Source organism: Ammospiza caudacuta, chromosome 1, assembly GCF_027887145.1.
Source record: "Ammospiza caudacuta isolate bAmmCau1 chromosome 1, bAmmCau1.pri, whole genome shotgun sequence".
NCBI classification, from domain to species: Eukaryota; Metazoa; Chordata; class Aves; order Passeriformes; family Passerellidae; genus Ammospiza; species Ammospiza caudacuta.
Genome location: NC_080593.1, coordinates 128839840 through 128858902, shown reverse-complemented (window position 1 = coordinate 128858902; position 19063 = coordinate 128839840). Strand labels below are relative to the sequence as shown.

The 19063-nt window shown below is 39.5% G+C and overlaps 1 protein-coding gene and 1 non-coding gene across 3 annotated transcripts in view; one reads left to right on the top strand and one right to left on the bottom strand.

Annotated features, from left to right (window-relative positions):
• OXR1 (oxidation resistance 1) overlaps positions 1–19063 on the top strand; it is a 259837-nt gene that overhangs the window by 43292 nt on the left and 197482 nt on the right. The window lies entirely within an intron of this gene.
• Positions 7050–7132, bottom strand: TRNAL-CAG (transfer RNA leucine (anticodon CAG)). Its single transcript has one exon. It is a non-coding gene; the product is annotated as a tRNA-Leu (tRNA).

The window sequence follows — 19063 nt, the reverse complement described above, 5'->3', positions numbered from 1 at the left end:
TTCTATAATTCTATTTTAATGTCTTTATTCCTGCTATTGTTGTAAAAATGTAAGTCTGAAGAGTGAAATATGTAAAGCTTCCTTCTTAGCCTGTATGCTTCTTTCAAATGTATATAGTAGTTGGGGAATCTCCTGGCAAGGGGAGAAATAAATGCAACAGATGCATAGTAAGAGCAAAAACGCTATTAGAGTAGTTCCAAGAATTGAAGATGGCATTAAAAGGTTATTTACCTTGTGGCAAATAATTGCATTTTGCTTGACTTTTATTACTGTGAGAGATGAGAAATATTTTGGCATTTATTATGATAAGTGAGTTGTAAACAGAATGATCTTGTTTCTCTGGGTATTACAGAGCAATATTAGATGCCTCCACAGCTCATGACAAAGACAGGAATCCTTATTAACAACATAGGGAAAATCAGAAACCAGAAAAATTATGTATCTTAGAGTATTCCAATTAAAGTAATGAATACTGTGGTCTTAAAACCTTCATAAGATAATTGCTTCACATTAAGGTAGAGCAGTGGTCCTGTTCAGAGTGCAGGAAGACATGAGGAACATTGCCCTTGCCCAGACACTGGCTTGCACACGGATCCTCAGGCAGTGCACAGGCAGGCTCTGGAATATTTTGCAGCAGCATGTGAATGCTAATACTTTCAGAAAATGCCTGAATCCCATTTTTTTTAATGGGAAGGTGGTTAAACACTGCAAGAGTCTCTCACAAGATCGAATGGTCTCTGTCCTGGCAGACAATCAAAACTGGCTGGGGCCCTGAGCAATCTGCTGCAGCTGAGCTGGCTGTGGGTGGGGAGGATCCCAAGAGGCCCCACCAGCCCCAGTGACCTCCTTGCAGGGTCCTTCTTGCAGAAATATCACTACAATAAGAAACTTCTGAGCCCCAAATTTCTGGAAGCAATGAGGCTTTGTCCTACTGTTTGTCCTGCTGATTACCACTGTCTGTATTGATTTCTGTCTCAGGGCTGGTCTTGGCCACTATCCCAGAGGATGCTGATGCTGGGCATTGGGCTGATCCAGCATGGATGTCCTTGCATGTATTAAGAGGATATTGGGCTAGATTGCAGATAGGGAGTAAGTCTAACTGGGGAGGACAGATTAGTTAGAAGAGGAGACAATGCAGCTGCCTGCGATGCAGTCAGGGCAGCCCAGGAAGAGTCCTGGCACCAAGATTTTGCATGAAGTTTTGTTTTCTTATCAGTTCTATGATGTAAGGCTGAGGGGCCCTTCTCTTTGAGGAGACTTTGAAGATCCTGGGTGCTTTGGTGAGGAGTATGTTTAGCTGTGCAGCAATGGTGACCATCCAGCTAATGCTGTGCTGTGCTGGGGAGCTGCCAGAGCCTAGCCTAGCACTGGCACTAGCACTGAAGGAACAGGAAAATGAGTTAATTCTAGTTAAACCTGAGTGTGACATTCCTACCCTGAGATAAGGGTTATGATTTCTAGCTGCAAACCACTAGTGGTTTGGCTGACAGTAAAAAGACAGCATTATCTTTGAAAGGGGAGTGTGGCTTTTGAAAATGGAGCAAGACTGGCTTAAGGACAGGCATGCCTACCAAAAAATACTGTTTTATCCAGTAATTTTCATGAAGAGCACTAGCAGCAAAAAGAATAACAAGCTGCCCCATATTCTGACTGTGTCTGTCTGTAGGAGACCCAGATGCAAGCGTGGCTTGAGGCAGGTACCTTTTGCCTCTGCTGTCACAAGCGTCTCTGTGCTGTCGGAAACAGCTCTGTGTTACTTTCACTTTCCAGGCACGTGTGTTTCCTCATGTCAAAACTGCCCTTTGGACCTGCCCCTCTGCAGTAGGAGTGATGCCAGTAGAGATCCAGGACACTTGTACTGAGACATGAGCTGCTGCATGCCTCATCTTTAGTACAATGATTGACTTGCATTGTCTGAATTGGTTCCAGTTCACAAAGCTGACATTTATTTAACATCAGAGTTAGCCATCAATGTTCTTAACAGAGTTAGTCCAGTTTTCATGTTTTAATAATTGTGAACAGCATGGAACCCAAGGTAGATTCCTTTCAAGGTAGATTCATTAGGGCAAAAAGAAAGATCATTAGTGGCTGGTAATGGATTGTTTCTTGCAAAGATAAATGCAAATTCAGACGTGCTTTGAACTGTCAGTGTAGGCTTGCTTCAATGACAAAGGGAGCAGGTGAGCTGTGGTATCCTGATTATTCTTTTTACTTTGGTTTTAAAAAAAACCTTTGAAAACCACAAAGTGTTGGAAATATACTGTCCTATCCACTAATGAGCAGTAGAAGTAATGAGATATCTCAAAACTCCCTCAGTGTCCACATACTTAGCAGATACTTGTCTGAACTTCATCTATATCTTTTCAAAGTGATGCGTGGCTTTGGTGTGAGGAGAGAAACACTGGAAGTAGTTTCCATCTATTTCAGTCATTCAGTGACTCATGCTGAGTGGCAAGATCAGCTCAGATCTGGGTTTCTATTATGCTTTGTGATGGGCATATGAGATGTCTCTTCTGTTCTGTATTCTCCCCTAGTCCATGGGCAACATTCATAAAACCAGGAGGAGGAAAGTTTGCTGATAACCATTTGTTTGTAAGAAAAATTTTTATCTGAAGGAATAAGTTCTATGTAGAAATATCCTCACATATAGGATGGTGCAGTAGTGGTAATGGTAGAGTCTCAGCTTGCCCAGAAAATTATCTATTTCCCTGAAACCCTTCAAGGAGATTTCACACAGAGTGTGCAGTCTGCCTCTCTTCTTTCCCTTTCTGGTCAACAGGGGCTCTGCTTACATGTACAGCTCTGGCTGCAGCTGCAAGGGAATCCTTATTCCTTATTAATTTAAAGGTTGTATTTAATAGAGGCTTCCTTAAAGCAAACTGGCCTTTGGTAAAGCACAGCAGCTTTCTGTATATTTTATCTTGTGTTTGCATTGGCACCCTGAAATACATTTGTTTGAAAAAATCTGTAGTCCCTTTCTCAAAAAAAAGAAAAAAAAAAAAAACGAAAAAAAGAGAGAGAGAGAGAAAGAGAAAAAAAAAAAAGATTTGTCATTCTCTATATCTTATTTGCCAGAAGCACTGCCTTGTGCACCATGCCACCATGCCACAGAGAGAAAAAAATTCTGAGCTCTTCATTTTTCTGTACGTCTCACCTTGTGACATTTTCTCACAGGAAATATTCACAGCACATGCAAATTGGTCTCAATCCTTGTGACCAGCAATGGATAAGATATATGCAGGTTCTATCTCAGAAAAAGCTGATCACGTGCTTCCTTTAATAATGAAAGTTGTTTAAATCTGAAGATCTTGTCTAGCTGATGTGATTATTTTAGTTTTAAATTGACTGCAGAGCTGAACATATTCATGTGAGGAGCCTCACTAAACAGTCTGTATATAAAAGAGTGCAGATATCAGTATTTCATTATAAAATACTAAGCATACATGCTGATAATCAGATTTTTTTAAAGTGATTGTTTTTTCCCCTCAAATACTTCTCTAGATTCTGTCTAGTCCATCTTGTGAAAGTTTCTGAAAGCAAATTTATAGGAAGAGATTTGTCTCCACCGAATTAATTTCTGTCATTCTGTAAGTTTCCATGTGTTTTGCTGAGATTTGGTGCATATTTGTGAAAGTGACTGTTACATACATAACATTAATGAAGAATCTGACAGATTATTCTGTTCTGTTCAGGCCTTAATTCAGGAAAAATGATCTGAGAGAAAAGGAATTGAACTTTATACAGATTTCTTAATGAAGTCCTATGGTCTCTGTTGTTTATGATGGCCTAGGATTTAATCTCCCCTCTCCTCTCTCTTTAGTTTTGTTCATTCTTATAGTCTGTAATTGTGGAAGAGTTGGCTTGGAAGAATATTATGTTTTATTTTGTGATTATATTGAAAATGCTTGAACGTGTCCAAAGGAGAGCAACGAGGCTGGTGAGGGGCTTGGAACACGAGCCATATGAAGAACGACTGAGGGAGCTGGGGTTGTTCAGCCTGGAGAAAAGGAGACTCAGGGGTGACCTCATCGCTCTCTACAACTCCCTGAAGGGTGGCTGTGGTGAGCTGGGGGTCGGTCTCTTTCTCCGGGCAACAACAGACAGAACAAGGGGACACAGTCTCAAGCTGCGCCAAGGGAGATACAGGCTAGAATTAAGGAGGAAGTTTTTCACAGAAAGAGTGGTCAAATACTGGAATCATCTACCCAGGGAGGTGGTAGAGTCACCATCCCTCGAAGAGTTTAAAAAAAGACTGGATGTGGCACTTGGTACCATGGTCTAGTTGAGGTGTTAGAACGTGGGTTGGACTCAATGATCTTAAAGGTCTCTTCCAACCCAGAAATTCTGTGATTCTGTGATTCTGTGAAATCTTATCTGCATATATAATTTACCCATTGCAATGTGTTACTAGAAGGGAAATGCTGTTAACTGCAAATATGAAGATTTCTAGGCTGCAGAGTTTTTATCCTGTGGCTCTGTGCATCTGTAATGTTGCTGCTTTATCACACAAGATTTGCATCATGGGATGAATCCACTGAAGTAACTTGTGAACTGTCCCTGGAACTGGGGCTTTTCTTATCTTGAATGGTGGCCAGAGCCCTTTGTAGTTCTCTCTCTCTCTGCCTCCCATGCAAGACTCCTCTCAGTGGGGATCAAAGTAGGGTCAGGAAGGGCTTGTAGAAAAAAGCTACAGTCCTGAGTAGGTATTTGAATGCAAAATTATTTAATGGTCTTCTCATTTGTAGTTTTCTAGGATGCTTAAACCATCTCATACTGTAGGTACACCTGGGCTGATTTATATGATCTCAATATTCATAATATAATTGAAATGAAGCTACAGAGGATCAAGACCTCAAAGTTGCTGTTTATCTTCTGACATTTAATTATTTAATGGTTTATATGTATATCTATATATATACCTCAGTTATATTTTTTCTTCAAACTTTAGGAAGAGTCTACTCTCTTAATTTAGATCAAATTACTTCTAATAATATTGATTTGATGCCTCTATAAGGTAGATAACAAACTTCTACTTTAAATTGTCTTGGTGGGACTTTATGGTTTTGTTTTCAGGTTTTGTCCAAAATGGATCCCACAGAAAGGCCAGCCAGTCCTGCAACTTCAGAGTTCAGGGTTACTGCTTTGGGTGGCTTTAGGTGGCTGCCTGTCTTGTTGTGTTTGTCAGATCCAGACACGTTGGACCTGCTGGGTGCTCATGGCAGGCAAATGTGCTGCTTCCATAATTCCAGTTGTGGTAGAATTGCTGCCAGGAATGTGGAGTTAAACACTTTAACAGTTCAGCAGAGGAAAGTGTAGGGGCATACAGTATGGGTAAATGAAGGTGGTATAGAATGTAATCTTATCCCCTCAAGAGTTGCAGCTGAGCCAATCACTAAAGATGAGGAGCAGGCCTGATGTTAACAGGCCACACCTGCAGCCAATCAGAAGAGTGTTTTTTATAAAAGAGTGGATTGGTGGGAACTGGAGTCAGTTGGCTGCTGTGAGGACAAGGAGGAGTCAGTGCCTGGAGGAGCTGCCTACAAGAAACACCCAGGAGGTGTGAAACTCTGGCAATATGGAACCCTTGCAATGTAATAACAATAGTGCTCTTGCAATATAATGACATCAGGAAAGTGTCCCTGTATCCATTAACAGGCTGTAGTGCTGCTTGCCTAGTAAAAATGGATGGATTAACACCACCCCTTGGGTTAAGTCCTGGAGAAAAAACTGATGTATATCATCTGGACACAAAGTGTGGTAGAGAAGTATTTTGTGCAGGTGAGCACCCTACTCAAGGATTACTTAGTAGAATGTGCAGATGGAAGGAATTAGTTGCCTTTGTCAGAGTTGGTGTTATTATCATGTAATTAAAACGCTACCTGTTTGTTTCTTCCACTGGGATAATTCATTGATTCACCTATTTTAGCTGCTCATTTATAATGATTTAGTGTTATGTGTTTTCAGAGGTCATTACTGTATGCCTGCTGAGGGCTTGCAGTGCTGGATATTTAACATTAACTAAAAATCTTGGTCTTCTACTGCATTCACAGGAAGAATGTTCTTGTGACTATTGTTTGTGGTTTTGTTTCGAATTTCACCTAATGTGTATATAACATGAAAATTTAATTAGTTTACCGATTCATATCTGTTTTTGAGAGCTACGTAAATTTTAAAAAATCAAGAATACAAAGCAAAATCCAGAGTATTTTGGAGAGCAATTTAAAAGTAAAAAAAAAAAAAGCACCTAGCATTGAGCTGGGAGCTGTAGTTTTAGAAAACATCTAGAACAAAAATAACTGCTCACCTCTGGCAAAAGAGGGAGAGAGAGTTTTTGCCTTCTCCTTTTCACGCTCTCCTTTGCTCACTCCCCTTCTCTTGCTGCTTAAGCAAGTGCCAGAACCCTGCAGGTGGGTACCACTCCCTAGAGCAGCAGGAGCCCATCTCAGGGCAGTGACATCTGTCCCTGCAGGGTGAGGTGCCTGGCCTGGCACCCAGTGTCAGAGCAGTGCTGGGAAGGTGGAGTGCTGCTTCAGCCATGGTGGTGGGAAGCAAGGAAAACCCCACCAGATTTTGGGGGCTGCCCTGTGAGCTGCTCCCTGCTTTAGGCTGAAACAATTAGATTTTCTGTTTTAATTTAAGATACCATTTAAAAATCTTAAAATAGAACAGAATAGAATAGCAAGTGCAGTTGTGGCAGGAACCTGCAGTGATCATCAACTGCCTGACCAAATGTTAACGCATGTTATTACGTGGATTGTCCTCTAAAACATTGAGATAGTTTGGGCATTGACCACCTCACTGGAAGCCTGTTCCAGTTTTCTATTGCCTTCTCAGTAAAGAAATGCATCCTAGTGTCTGGTCTGCACCTCTCCTGACAGAGCTTTGAACCATTCCCACAGTTCCTGTCAGCAGATACCAGGAAAATGAGAGAAAGACCTCCCCGTTTGCTCCTCAGGAGGCTGTGGAGCGCCATGAAGTCTTTCCTCAGCCTTTTTTTTCCCCCAGAGTAGACAAAGCCAAAATCCTCCGCCTGAGTCCTAAAACGGAGATGTCAGGAGTGGGATTCGAACCCACGCCTCCAGGGGAGACTGCGACCTGAACGCAGCGCCTTAGACCGCTCGGCCATCCTGACCCACGTGGCGGTGCAGTGGCGGCGCTGTCACTGTGTATTTCTAGACACTCGCATTGCTGGATTTCCGCACGCAGTGGGTGCTAAAAAAATATTCCGAATGAGAGCGTAGCTTGTGTTGACTCTCTGGTGACCATAATAACTGATGTTTATTCCTACATGCAGCTGCTGGGTTCTGTGAGTGAGTGTTAGTGTGGGGAGAAAGAAGCAGGTACTTTTGCATGTTTGTTACATATGCCGTGAAGCAGACATTTGAAGCTGTACAGAAATTAGTAAAAACGTGGTATGCAGTATGGTTCACAATGACATTGCTTAAGGTTGATTAATTTCCTGTAATGTCTATGAAAATCCCCCTGGGATATATACAAGTTTTTCATGGTAAGAGTTCTCTGATATTTGAAAGGGGACTGTGACACTGAAGCAAATTGTATGTCTTCTTGCTGAAGGTTTTTTCCAAAAAAATTCATGTGCTTGAAAACGGAATCTAGGAACCTCTAAACAGACAAACTTGGTCAGGATTTGGAAGTAAAAGTAATATGAAGGACAAGAGGTGTGCTTATTTGGAAGCATCAGGTTAAAGTGCAGTGTCTTTGTTTGGAATATAAACTTACTAGAGAAAAAAAAAGAAATGAGAAAACCAGAAACTGACTGTCAGAAATGGCAAATAGGATATTTTTATTTTAAATAGAAATAAATAATATAATTTATGTTAATCATATCATTAAATTGCTTCATATGTTTCTAGGGAATTATTACAATAATTAATAGAAATTTATTTAATATATACATTAAATTTATTCATAAATAAATTTATATATTCATTATGTGAAAATTATATATGAAATTGTAACATAAACAAAATTAATATATGAATTATTATGAAATTAATATATAAATATAATAAATGTACAAAAGTTTAATGTATAAATAATATATTGATAATTTATATATTAAATTATATAATTTCTTTAGAATCTTAAAAAGTAATATTTTCCCATGACAACAAAAGGCAACTCTCTGTACTAAATTGGCCAAAAGTTGGTACTGGTTTTATTTGATACTGTTCCTTCTGAATTGAGAAACCAGCTCTTCTGGCTCCAGTTTGTCAATGTATTTCTCTTTGGGGAGACAAAAGTGCTGGGCCGAATACTTTGGTGCTGCCTCATGGGGGCTGAGCTGAGGAAATAATGACTTGTCTTGACCTACTGTCCATGTCCTTCCTTGGAGACACACAAGAGTTGGCTGGACAAGGCTCTCTCTCGTCCTGACTTCAGTCAGTCCTATTTTCAAAGCTGACTTTGCTTTGAGCAAAGTTTTAGAGCAGGTAAGTTCTAAAGGTCCCCTCAAACCTAAACTCTTTTGTGATTCTACAACTATGTGCCATCATTTTGGACAATTTTATGTAACAGTGCTTGTGAATTGAGAGTATTAATGCTGTATCTTGGCTATGCTGTAATGTGTCCTTTCTAGGGCAACAAGCAGTCATGTCTGAGGCCCAGCAGAATGAAAAGATGATCCTGTGTGACCAATATTCTTGTAACATACTAGAAATGTTATGTTGGGAGTTATGCTGTAATTTATGCTGCATTTCAGCAGTCTTGGTAGACTTCCTGGAAAATGCAATTTTCTCATATTTAGAATTAGTAATATATTTAAATTAAAAAGAAACAGGGCCTTGGAATGGTCACAAAACATGTTTATATGTGCTGGAATAAGAGTTGTACTTAGCCAGTGTAGTGCTGTTTGTTTGACTGGGCGGTTGATTTTTTTCTAAACAATAGCCAGTAAACTGCTCAGAACTTTTTCCAAAACTTTGGTATATAGCAAGATGGGCAGAGTGCAATAAGCAGAAATAGAGATGGCAGAAGTTTGACCATAAAAGTCAACTCATAATGTAGTAACTCCAGAATGAGCAGCAGTTGCAGCCTACACTCTTTCTGCTGTCAGCACAGAGCTTTCTGGGTCTTCAGCCAGCAGCTCCAAAATCTTGTGTTCCCTACTTCAAGATATATTGATGATGGAACGCTGACTGAACTGCTTGGAAATTAACTAAATAGGTCTTAATTTAAATCAAGTCTAAGTTGTAAAGATACCCATTGGCTTCTAGACTGGTAGATCACACAGGAAAGCATAACTAAGTGCATACCAAACATACAGTGACCTTGGTGAAGAATTTGCTCAAGTCTACTCCTGGACAGCTCTCCCTTAACATTTTGGGGCAATTTTTGGCTCAGAACTTCATTAACTACAGAGCTAATGATCTGTAACATTAACTCTGTTCCCTAAAAATCTGCAAATCTGGCTGACTTGCTGGTTAAAATGTAGTGGTACTTGGTACGCAGTTGCCATCCCGACTGAGCTCTAATAAGTGAACTGAAAACCTCAATAAAAAGGCCATATTTAAAAAGATGTATGCATTCCCCAAATCCTTTGGCACAGACTTATGTAGCTGCCTGTCCATCACACATTCACACTCATCAGACTTGAGGCTGGAGGTTGGTGTTGTGTTGGGTTGGTTGTTGTGTTGCAGGATGTTGATGGGCCCAGCAGATGTGTTCCTATCCACTGAAAATAAAGTCCCTGGGATGTAAAGTGCATTGGTATTACCCATTGAAAGGGTTTGCTCAGCTGGTTCCTGATGCTCTGATGACAGCAGGTGCAGAAGAAACTCTTTGGCAAAGGTATTGCTGTCGACAGTGTCTCATGTTTGCCTTCTGCTGGTGCCCAAGGTAATCAGGGATTTGCGCTGCTGTATGAGTATAGCAGCAGTTGATCTATTTAAGTGCTAGGTCCAGTATCTCCAGTAGTGGAGATAAAAGACATCACATATGAGAGGCCTACTCCCACCTTTGCTTATCCCTCCTGTTACTGAGTATCCCTTGCTTGGACATTTTGGGTTTGTGTCCTGCTTTAAGTAAAGCTTCTCACAAAGTGAGAGCATCTTTTGTGCTTTTCTTGCTTCAAATAGGAGAGCTGCTTTCCTCCTTATGTTTCAGGTGTCTCCCTGGGGCCCTGAAAGAATTCAAAAAGAATGACTGTGTCCAATGGGACTGATGCTTCTTCTTCCAAGGAGAAAATGGAGCATCCAAATGGATGATAATGAGATGAAATGTAGTTAAATGGAGACTTGACTTCAAATAGTGTTTCCTTTTCACTATACTTATAACTTCACATTTTGTTCCTAGTTCTATAAAAGCACATGTGCTTGACTTTACAGGTATGTCGAATCCTGTTGTCAAGCCTTTTTTAGTTGCACAAAGAGAAATATAAAGAGATTCAACTCAAAATGTTGTCAAGGAGGTGGGAAGCTCTCTTCCTGCCCCCTGTAATCTTTAGGAACCAGACTCATTCATTTATATGAAAAATATATCAGTAGCCTAAAGAGACTATAGGCTGGAAATGAGACTGCTCTGTGTCAGAACCATGCTGTCTCAGCTGCCAGCTGTCTTTGCAGCAGAACTTCAAGCTGCGTTGTAGTCACAGGTAGGAATAGTAATAGAGGCTTTTTCCTGGGTATATTTCCTCTGTTCCAGTGGGAATTAGAGATCTGAGGGGCACAGCTGAGAAAAAATCTTACTATATTGAAAGTATGTTGAGAATCATCTTACTCAATTTAATGGGTCTTTCTTCGTAGATAGCTCATCCTCAAAAAACCTTATAAGCAAGAATGCTCATAAACCTCCTTTGAATTAAGTACAATCCCTTAAATTCCCCAAATAATATCTTCCTTTTGAAGATACAAAGCATTTTAAATGTGTGGAACCATGTGGTGTTTATGGGAGATCAGGAATACTAGAGAAGGCTGGCATAGCATGTCTGCACTGTCTGTGATAATAAGAGAAGATGCCTCAGGAGCATATGTTATCAGCAGGATTCAGGAGAGATACAGCACCAATGTGTGAGGCGGGGGAGGTAGGATTCCTTCCATTCCCCTTGGTGTGGGTGCCGAGTCCCAGCTTTTCTTTCCTCCCAAGTCAGGAATATGAACACCAACTGGAGAATTCATTGCTCTGTCATTGCTGTATGTTGAGTTGGAATAGTTCTTTTTCTTAATACTTCTAAGTCCAAGTGAAATTGAGTTCTTCCAAACAAAAAGATAGAACTGCCTTTATGTCTTTGTCTCATGTCTGCTGTTCACAAGAGTCACAGGTGTGTGTTTTTGTTCCTGCTTAAGGCAAGGCATTAAGAGCTGAGAGGGCAGTCAGTGGATTTCTTCTCTGTTTTCACTTGAACATACTCAGATGAAGAGCTGAGCTCATTTCTGTTCCTAACCTGTCCTCTTCCTGTCTGGTAACCATCAACTCCCATGGATGGATAGTTATATTTATGGTTATCAGTACAGGGTATGGATGGGCTACAGAGTATCAGAGTATCAGTACAGAGTATTTAACAAGGCTGCAGTAAAAGGTAACTCGATAGCTGACACTGGGCCAGAACTTGGCCTGCAAAATCCTAATTACTAATTGATGAGTAAGCATCTTACCTGACTTTCAGCTTCCAGCTCAAGTGTTCAGCAGTGAAAAATATCCTTCTGCTTGTTAAAAAAAGTAAAAAAAAAAAAAAGAATCTGTAAATCATTGGAGATGTGATAAGCGTGGAAAATTACAGTGACAGAATAACTACATTTTATTGTTAACGAGGACTTTATTTTTACTTTTATATAGCAAATTCCTAAAATATTTGAAGCACAACTGCATATTTGTACTCTATTAAAGTTCTGTCCTTTATAAATAAGGCAATAGAAAACAAACTATTGAGTTGGAAGGAGTCTTGTCAATTATTTATATTAAATGAATCAGATGATGTTGTGTTTCCCAGACTCTCAAGTGGAAAATCCTGTGACAAAAGTAGTTTATCACACAACCTGTGGTGGAGGCCCTGTGTCCTCTCTTGGCGGTTTTCCGGAAGGCTGAGACATGGTAGAGAAGCTTTAGCTTAAACAGGGCTAAGTAGGGTTTAGCTGGTAGGCCTGGATGTGGAGGGGTGATGTAGCTAACAGAGGATTTAGTGAAAGGAGAGCTCAAGAAGGGCTTGCCTTGTGCTAGCTAGAGAAGGGAGAACCATATGGGGTTATCTAGAGTGTTGCAGGTGATTTTGTTTTCCAGATATTTTCCAGGGTAAGAAACAAGCTTTGAAAAAAGGACAATACCTGGCCGTGGCTTTGTTTCTATTTCCATGTTATAAAGCCACTTCCTACTTACTAAAACCCTATGGAAAGAGTAAATCCCAGGCCTGTTGGTACTGCATATCAGTTGTGCTTGAAACCTCCTTTTGAACACTGCAGCTCTTCTCTCCTCTCCAGATGGAATGCATGGGATCTGCAGCCTCTTGCTCTCTGATACACAAGTGAATATTGCTTCTGAGGTGCAGAGGGAATGAATTTCCAGCTGATTTTATATGGGGCTGTTTGCAATAAAAAAAAGCATGCAACCAGTGAGTGTAGCACTGCTAATTATCACACAATAAAGATAATCAGAAATAACAATGATATTGTTCTATTATGTAATAAGAACACTAAAGTATTGAATAATGATTAATGTATTATAAAATGTGGAAGGTTTCTTAAGAGTGTTGTAATTTGGAAAGTGGGATTTTTTTAGTGCAACTGTCAGTACTAGGGTCTTGTGACTGTTATGCAGTATGTAAAATAAATAATACTTTAAGTTCAAGATATTCCACCATTCACTGTGTACAGAAAACACTAACACAGTAGCTGTCAAATATTAACCATCCCTTAGACTTCCCTCATTTTCTAAAAGCATGATATTTATATGTTTACTTTCCTTATACCAAAGAGACATAGTATCTTTTTTCTTTCCCTCAAAAGACTTTCTATTTGCATGACTAATATGTTCCTTGCATACTGTAAAGAGGAATATCTGCTTCACTCTGGTACCCAGGCTGACTCCCCATTGACTATGTTCCAAACTAACAGAAGAATTATTTATGTTTGCAACAAAAAGAAATCATGCTGCTTTGGAGTGTGGTTTTCTTGTTGACATTTTAGAAACTGTTCCAAGCTCTTCTTAATATTTAGACAAACAAATATGTTTGCTTTTTTCTGGTGCTGCTGTTGACATTTCCTAAGGGAATTGCTGTAGATGTTAACAACTTCCCAGCACAGGCATGCTGTAATGGAAGAGTTCTTTGCTTGTGGCCCTGACACAAATTCCCTTTAACTGATGTTTTTGCTGAAAGTAATGTGATTGTGATAACTTATATGAGTCAGGGTAAATGTGAATCAGACCTGGCTATTTTGGGGAGCATAAATGTCTGCTAAACTCCTCAGTGTTTTGCTTCTTGCAGATACAACAAGCAGAAGGTACCAATTTATTGTGTGCCTCAGAGCCTCTGTGCTGCACAAATATCTGCAGTGCAGAGCAGGAAGAAGGTCCATGAGGAGCATTGGTAATTGGTGAAGCCTTAAGGCCAGGGAAGCTTGTACCTCTACCTGCAGAAATTGGTCAGTTTGGGGCTTGGCTAATTTTGGAATCAGTAGCCACGAGAAGAACCACAGAGTGCAGTGTGTCCTTGTGTGTGTAGTGTGTGCCCCATGGGCAGTGTAGGTTAGACACAGACTGATGTGTGTGGGTTGAACCTGTGCACTGCCATAACTTTACTGTCTGGTCAGTACAAACAGGGTGTGATTATGTTAGCCTTTAACCCTGGGCTGTCCACTTAGTGAATTTATATAGCCTTTTATGGGTGAAGATTTTGAAGATTTTTTTAAGCAGGTTGGGTTTTGTTCTGGTATCCCAGATTAAAATTCTGAAGCTCTATATACAACCAGCCTGTTTAGCATGTGTCTGTATTAAAAATATCTGCATTGTTCCCGCAAGAAGCAGTTATAGTTTACAATCTTTTAGCGATGCCATACCTTTTTCTGACTGGTCATGCATTGCAGATAGTGAACAGATTTTCCTCAAAACTCTTTGCTGTTTCAAAATCTTTTCAGCTAAAAAACATTTGTCTCTGGGATTATCCTAACCTCAGTTATTATATTGTCTGCATTTTCAGTGAAAGTGTAGAGAAACTCGCTTGTAAGACAGTCATGCAGCAGCATTTTAGCCATGTTTGTTCCATTCCTGAGCCCTTCGGCTGAGGCTTCAAGAGGCAGTCTTTGTTGGGCTGTGGCTGTTCCCCTGCCTTGAAAAAGAACAAAAACTGTCAGGAAGAAAGATATTCATCCTAAGGGTAGACTCCAGTTACATTAAATAGAATAGCAGCCACTTGGAGATGGGACTGGAAGGCAGCCAAAAGGACACTGAAATTTTTCAATAGTCTGTCCCTATCCCTGTCTTCCAGTGATCAACAGAGAATGTAATTTCAACCTTCAAACTATTCACTGCAACCAAAGGAAACTGAATGCTGTTCTGACTCTATTTTAAAGAGCTTTGTAACCTAGATGAGGAGATACTCTTCTTTTAAATGTGCATGTTGTTCTACTATTGCAGTAAATCATTGTGGGTATTACCGCTTATTGATTTAAGTAAATTGTCCTTTTAGCTGTCTTGTTTCATAAGGAGAAAAGTTGACCTTGACCTGTGGATATGACACATTTTCAATCGGTGTTTTGATTAAGGATTTCTCAGATGGTTCTTCCTGCTTGCATCATTAGCTGGAGGCAGTCAGCCAGGAATTGCCAAGTGAAGTCACGTTTTGAGGCATTCGTGTCGTGACAAGATCAAATGGCTTTCCTTGTAATGCCTGCAAAAGGCTTTAACTGTGTGCTGTACATTCTTTATGAACGTCTCTCAGATTTATGTATGTAAAGGCTGATGGCCTGTGAATTCTAGCAACATTGCAGCCTCATGAACCTCCAGCAATTTCAGACATGTATTTTCAGTATCATTTTTCCCTTCCTTGTGAGAAATCTCTGCACCCTCATGCCACTAAAGGGAGATGTAACCCATTGAGCTGGGTGGGTCCTCTCAGCTAAAATAAGATCAGAAATAGCCATCAGAATAGGTCTGCTGCCACCTGGTTTCCGGCACTACCCTTCCCTTCCCAGTGGAATCTCTGTGAATGTCTCCCAAGGAAGAGAAGAAGCCGAGGCCTTTTAAATTAAAACATTGCATTTTAGTAAAATCAGGGATGCGGGAATATAAGAAAAATAAAAAATTGCATTATGTAGGTAAAAATCTCTTTCCTTCTGTCAGATATTTGGGAACTTTTAAAAATTATATGTATTCTAATATTTGTGCAATGCAGTTTTTCTGTTTTTCTCTCCTTCTGAAATGTAGAGTTGTATTTGTGTGCTATTAAAAAACCCAACCCCCTGTCCCTTTTTTCTACACATAATGGTAGTGAAGTAGTTGCTAGGATAGGAAAGCAGAGGTGAGAGGTGTCCTCTCTGAGCATGCTTTGATGTGAAGAAGTAGAGATGACATTTGGCCTCAGAAAGACGATCTGTAGGATTCAGGAATTGAGAATGATAGGTACAATAGGCATATGCTCTCAGCTTCCCACAAAGTGGCCTGCTCTGTTTTGTGAGGAGGTGTCAAAGTACAGGGTAGCTAAATGTTCTGCTGCCCAGGTCATGGGAGAGTGCCACAAAGTATGGCACTTGCTATGAGGTGTATGAGGTGTTACACAAACATGGAGTGTTATCTAAAGTACCCAGTGACCATGGCTGGTTATTATGAAGAGCATCATTTGCCACTGTGAGTAGTACATTAGCTTCAACAGAAACTACTTGGTGCATTCAAGAGTAAAATAATGTCCTTCAGTTTTTTCCTTAGTTTAGGAAGGGCAGCTTTCTGCAATGCAAGAAATCTGGATTTACAGCATGTTCACAGCTAATGTGCTCTTCAGGATGGATAGTTTTATCCAATCAGTTTTTTAAAATGTTGGGCAGATAGAGGTGAAAGAGCCATCTAATATCTGCCTTTGAATGCAGTATTTAGCAAACATACTGAATTGAATGTATGGCTCAGATTTCTGTCTCTCACTGTGCTTGTGCAGAGTCTTTTGCTTTTAAAGACCATGATAGATGAAGTGACAATAATGACAGATGTTTTCTGTAATGTGGATGGCATGGCTCGCTGTCATGGGGATCCTGGACTTAAAAAGGGCAGTGCTGTTATCCATGCCTGTCCTGGGGATGCATTGGGAGAAGATCACTTTGTTCAGCCAGAACTGCATTGCACACCTCAGTGCCACACAGACCTGCAGATGCTAATGACTTCCTAATCTGTTTGTCATTAAATGGTCATTAAATTTTCTATGATTATTCTTTTCTGAGCACAACTAGTTCACTAGTTCATTATAAGTGCTCTGCTTTTTTTTATCACTGTGCTACAGCAAATAATGAGGGCTGAGAAGAAGACGGAATGAATAAAGAAAGGAGATGGAGAAAAGAGGTGAAAGGAGGGAAAGTGAATGAAAATTAGGGACACAGAAGTTACATATGTATAAATATTTTGGCAGCTCTAGAAAAATGAGTAGACTCAGGACTATTTATTAAGGAAAGACATAGGACAATAGAAATTGCAACTTTTAAAATATGGGGAAAATATTCCAGGTGTCTTACATCAGTTATAAGTTTTAGGTTTTTTTTCCTAAGTGTTTGAATTTAGAAAATAAAATTGAAGCAAAAATAGAAAAAGGAAAACTGAATAGTGGACCACAGAATGAAGAAAGTGACTGAAAAGGAAGAGAACCAGAGAGGGAAGGCTACCTAAATCCACTTTGCTTATTGCATTTTATGTTCTGAGCCATACTTAGTGCCCCATTTCAAAGAATTTAAAAGGTGATTGCTTATGGCTACTGAAAATGCATGTATTTGTTTTTTATACAAAAAGTTAATTAACCTGTGGAGCTGATATCACAGAGGTGAAATTTCTAGGGAACTCAAAAAGGCCTTCACCTTTGTCAGCAGTAAAGAAACACCAAGGATTTTGTGAAGACAGTGTGATGCTTCTTCTAAGGATTACAGGAAAAATCTCCATTGCTCTAGGGATGAAACTTCTGGCTGACAATGGTCTGGAAGGAGCTTTCCTTGGGTTTTCTCACGGGTGCTGGCTGCTTGTCAGTAGTAGGACCCCTATTCTCACAGTGGTTTTGTAAACTGATTTTTGTGGTGTTTTAGTTCTTGTCATGCAATGGGGCTAAATAATGCAACTCATGCTAGAAAAAAGTGGCAGAAAGTGATAAACCATTCTGAAAACATTATGATCAGCCAAGGTCAGTTCTGAAGTCATGGCCAAGCACAAAGGGGACTGCAGACATCATAGTTACAGCCCACCACTCCATGCACTTCCCATTTCTGCAGTGAAGGAAAAGCTTTTTAGATGAAGGTCTAATGAGTCACATTAGCTGGTATTTCATCTGCCATAATAATGGACCACAATCAAAACATAATAATTTATATTCTGTATGAGGTGTTTAAGTAGAACTGAATGAAAATTTACTCACAAGATGAAGACATATATTGCTATTTTTGCCTCTTTAGTTTTGTTTTAGTTTTTCTTGGGTCATAAAGAGCCTTTTTATTTCAGCATAGAACTACTTCATCTAATAAAGGAGTTTTTGATTTTTTTTTCTGAGCATTTGTACATGTTGTTAAACAATAGTTAAATGTTTGCTTCATTGGGCTAGTGAAAGGAGAGTTGAGGTTTTCAGTGCTGAAGTGTTGCTTTATTACTGCTTCCTGAAGGGCCATCTCCATCATACATTTGCTCTTTAATTTGCCAATTCTTTTTAATATATTGTTGTTATGTGTCACCCTGAAGTGGAGTGGGGTTGTTCTAGTTTTCTTGATTTCTTTCATTAAAATTACTGACTTTTAAACTCTCTTTTGGAACTTAATAATAGCCAGTTTTGATATAGTAACAAAAAAAAGAAAGCCTAGACCTTTAAGAATATTCCAAAGAGGCTATAAAACAGACTATCAGATTACTGTTCACTTGAAATGATCACAGTGATAGAGAGATTAAAAGAAATTTGCATAACTCTTCAAACAGGAAAAGACAAGATTGATATTATTGTACCAAATGTGACATTGAAGAGCTTAGAATTTATTTCCTCACAGTTCTTCCTGGCCTGCTGGATTAGTGGAGGACAATAAGCCATGCTGGACTCACTTCTTCCTTTAGGTTCTGATTTTCATCTGGAGAAAGGATACTTGAATTGATCTGGTTATTTCATGCTTGCAAACCACGATTACTTGAGAGTATGATTTACAGTTAAGAACCATAATGGCATAAAATTTAAGCACTCAGAAAAACACTGGATTAAATGTAAAGATAATGTCACATTGGAAGAGCTAATTCCTGGTGCACTGTTGAATCTTAAATTCACTTGGTAATAAAGAAAAATTTAACTCTGAATAAAAGGAGAAAGAAAGCACTATATTTTCCCTTGTGAGCAAGCTAGCAGAGAATTTTCACAGCCTTCCTTCCATTTTATGTCTGGACATAAAATAGTTACATAATGTAGGAGTAATCAAGTATTCCATATACAAGATGAAATTCATATATCTGATTTTTTTCTGACCGACATATATGCTTGGTAGTCTTCTTTTCATACGTGTTTAGTAGTGTAGAGCAGTTCCCTGGAAGGTACAGGAAAGAATGTGAGAACTGATGAAGTGAAGAGAATTCAAAGAAGGAAAATGAAGACTGGATTAAGAAATTTTGGATTAACAAATTATGGAGGTAATTTGTATCCATGAGAATATAGTAATGCTTCCAGGGGGCTGTACCCCAAGATACCAAATATATCTTTATTCCTGTTTCTGGTCCCCACTCTCCCTTCACATGCATTGCCCTGTGAGTTAACAGTGGGCTTTCTGGTCATGAGATTAGACCTTCATCTAAAAATTATATAGATTAATGCTAAATCCCAGCTCTGAATAGTTTTGGGTAACACAAGAGAGGGAAGTCCATTCTCTGTGTAGGTGAAAGTTCATTTAAATATAGTTTATGATAGGAA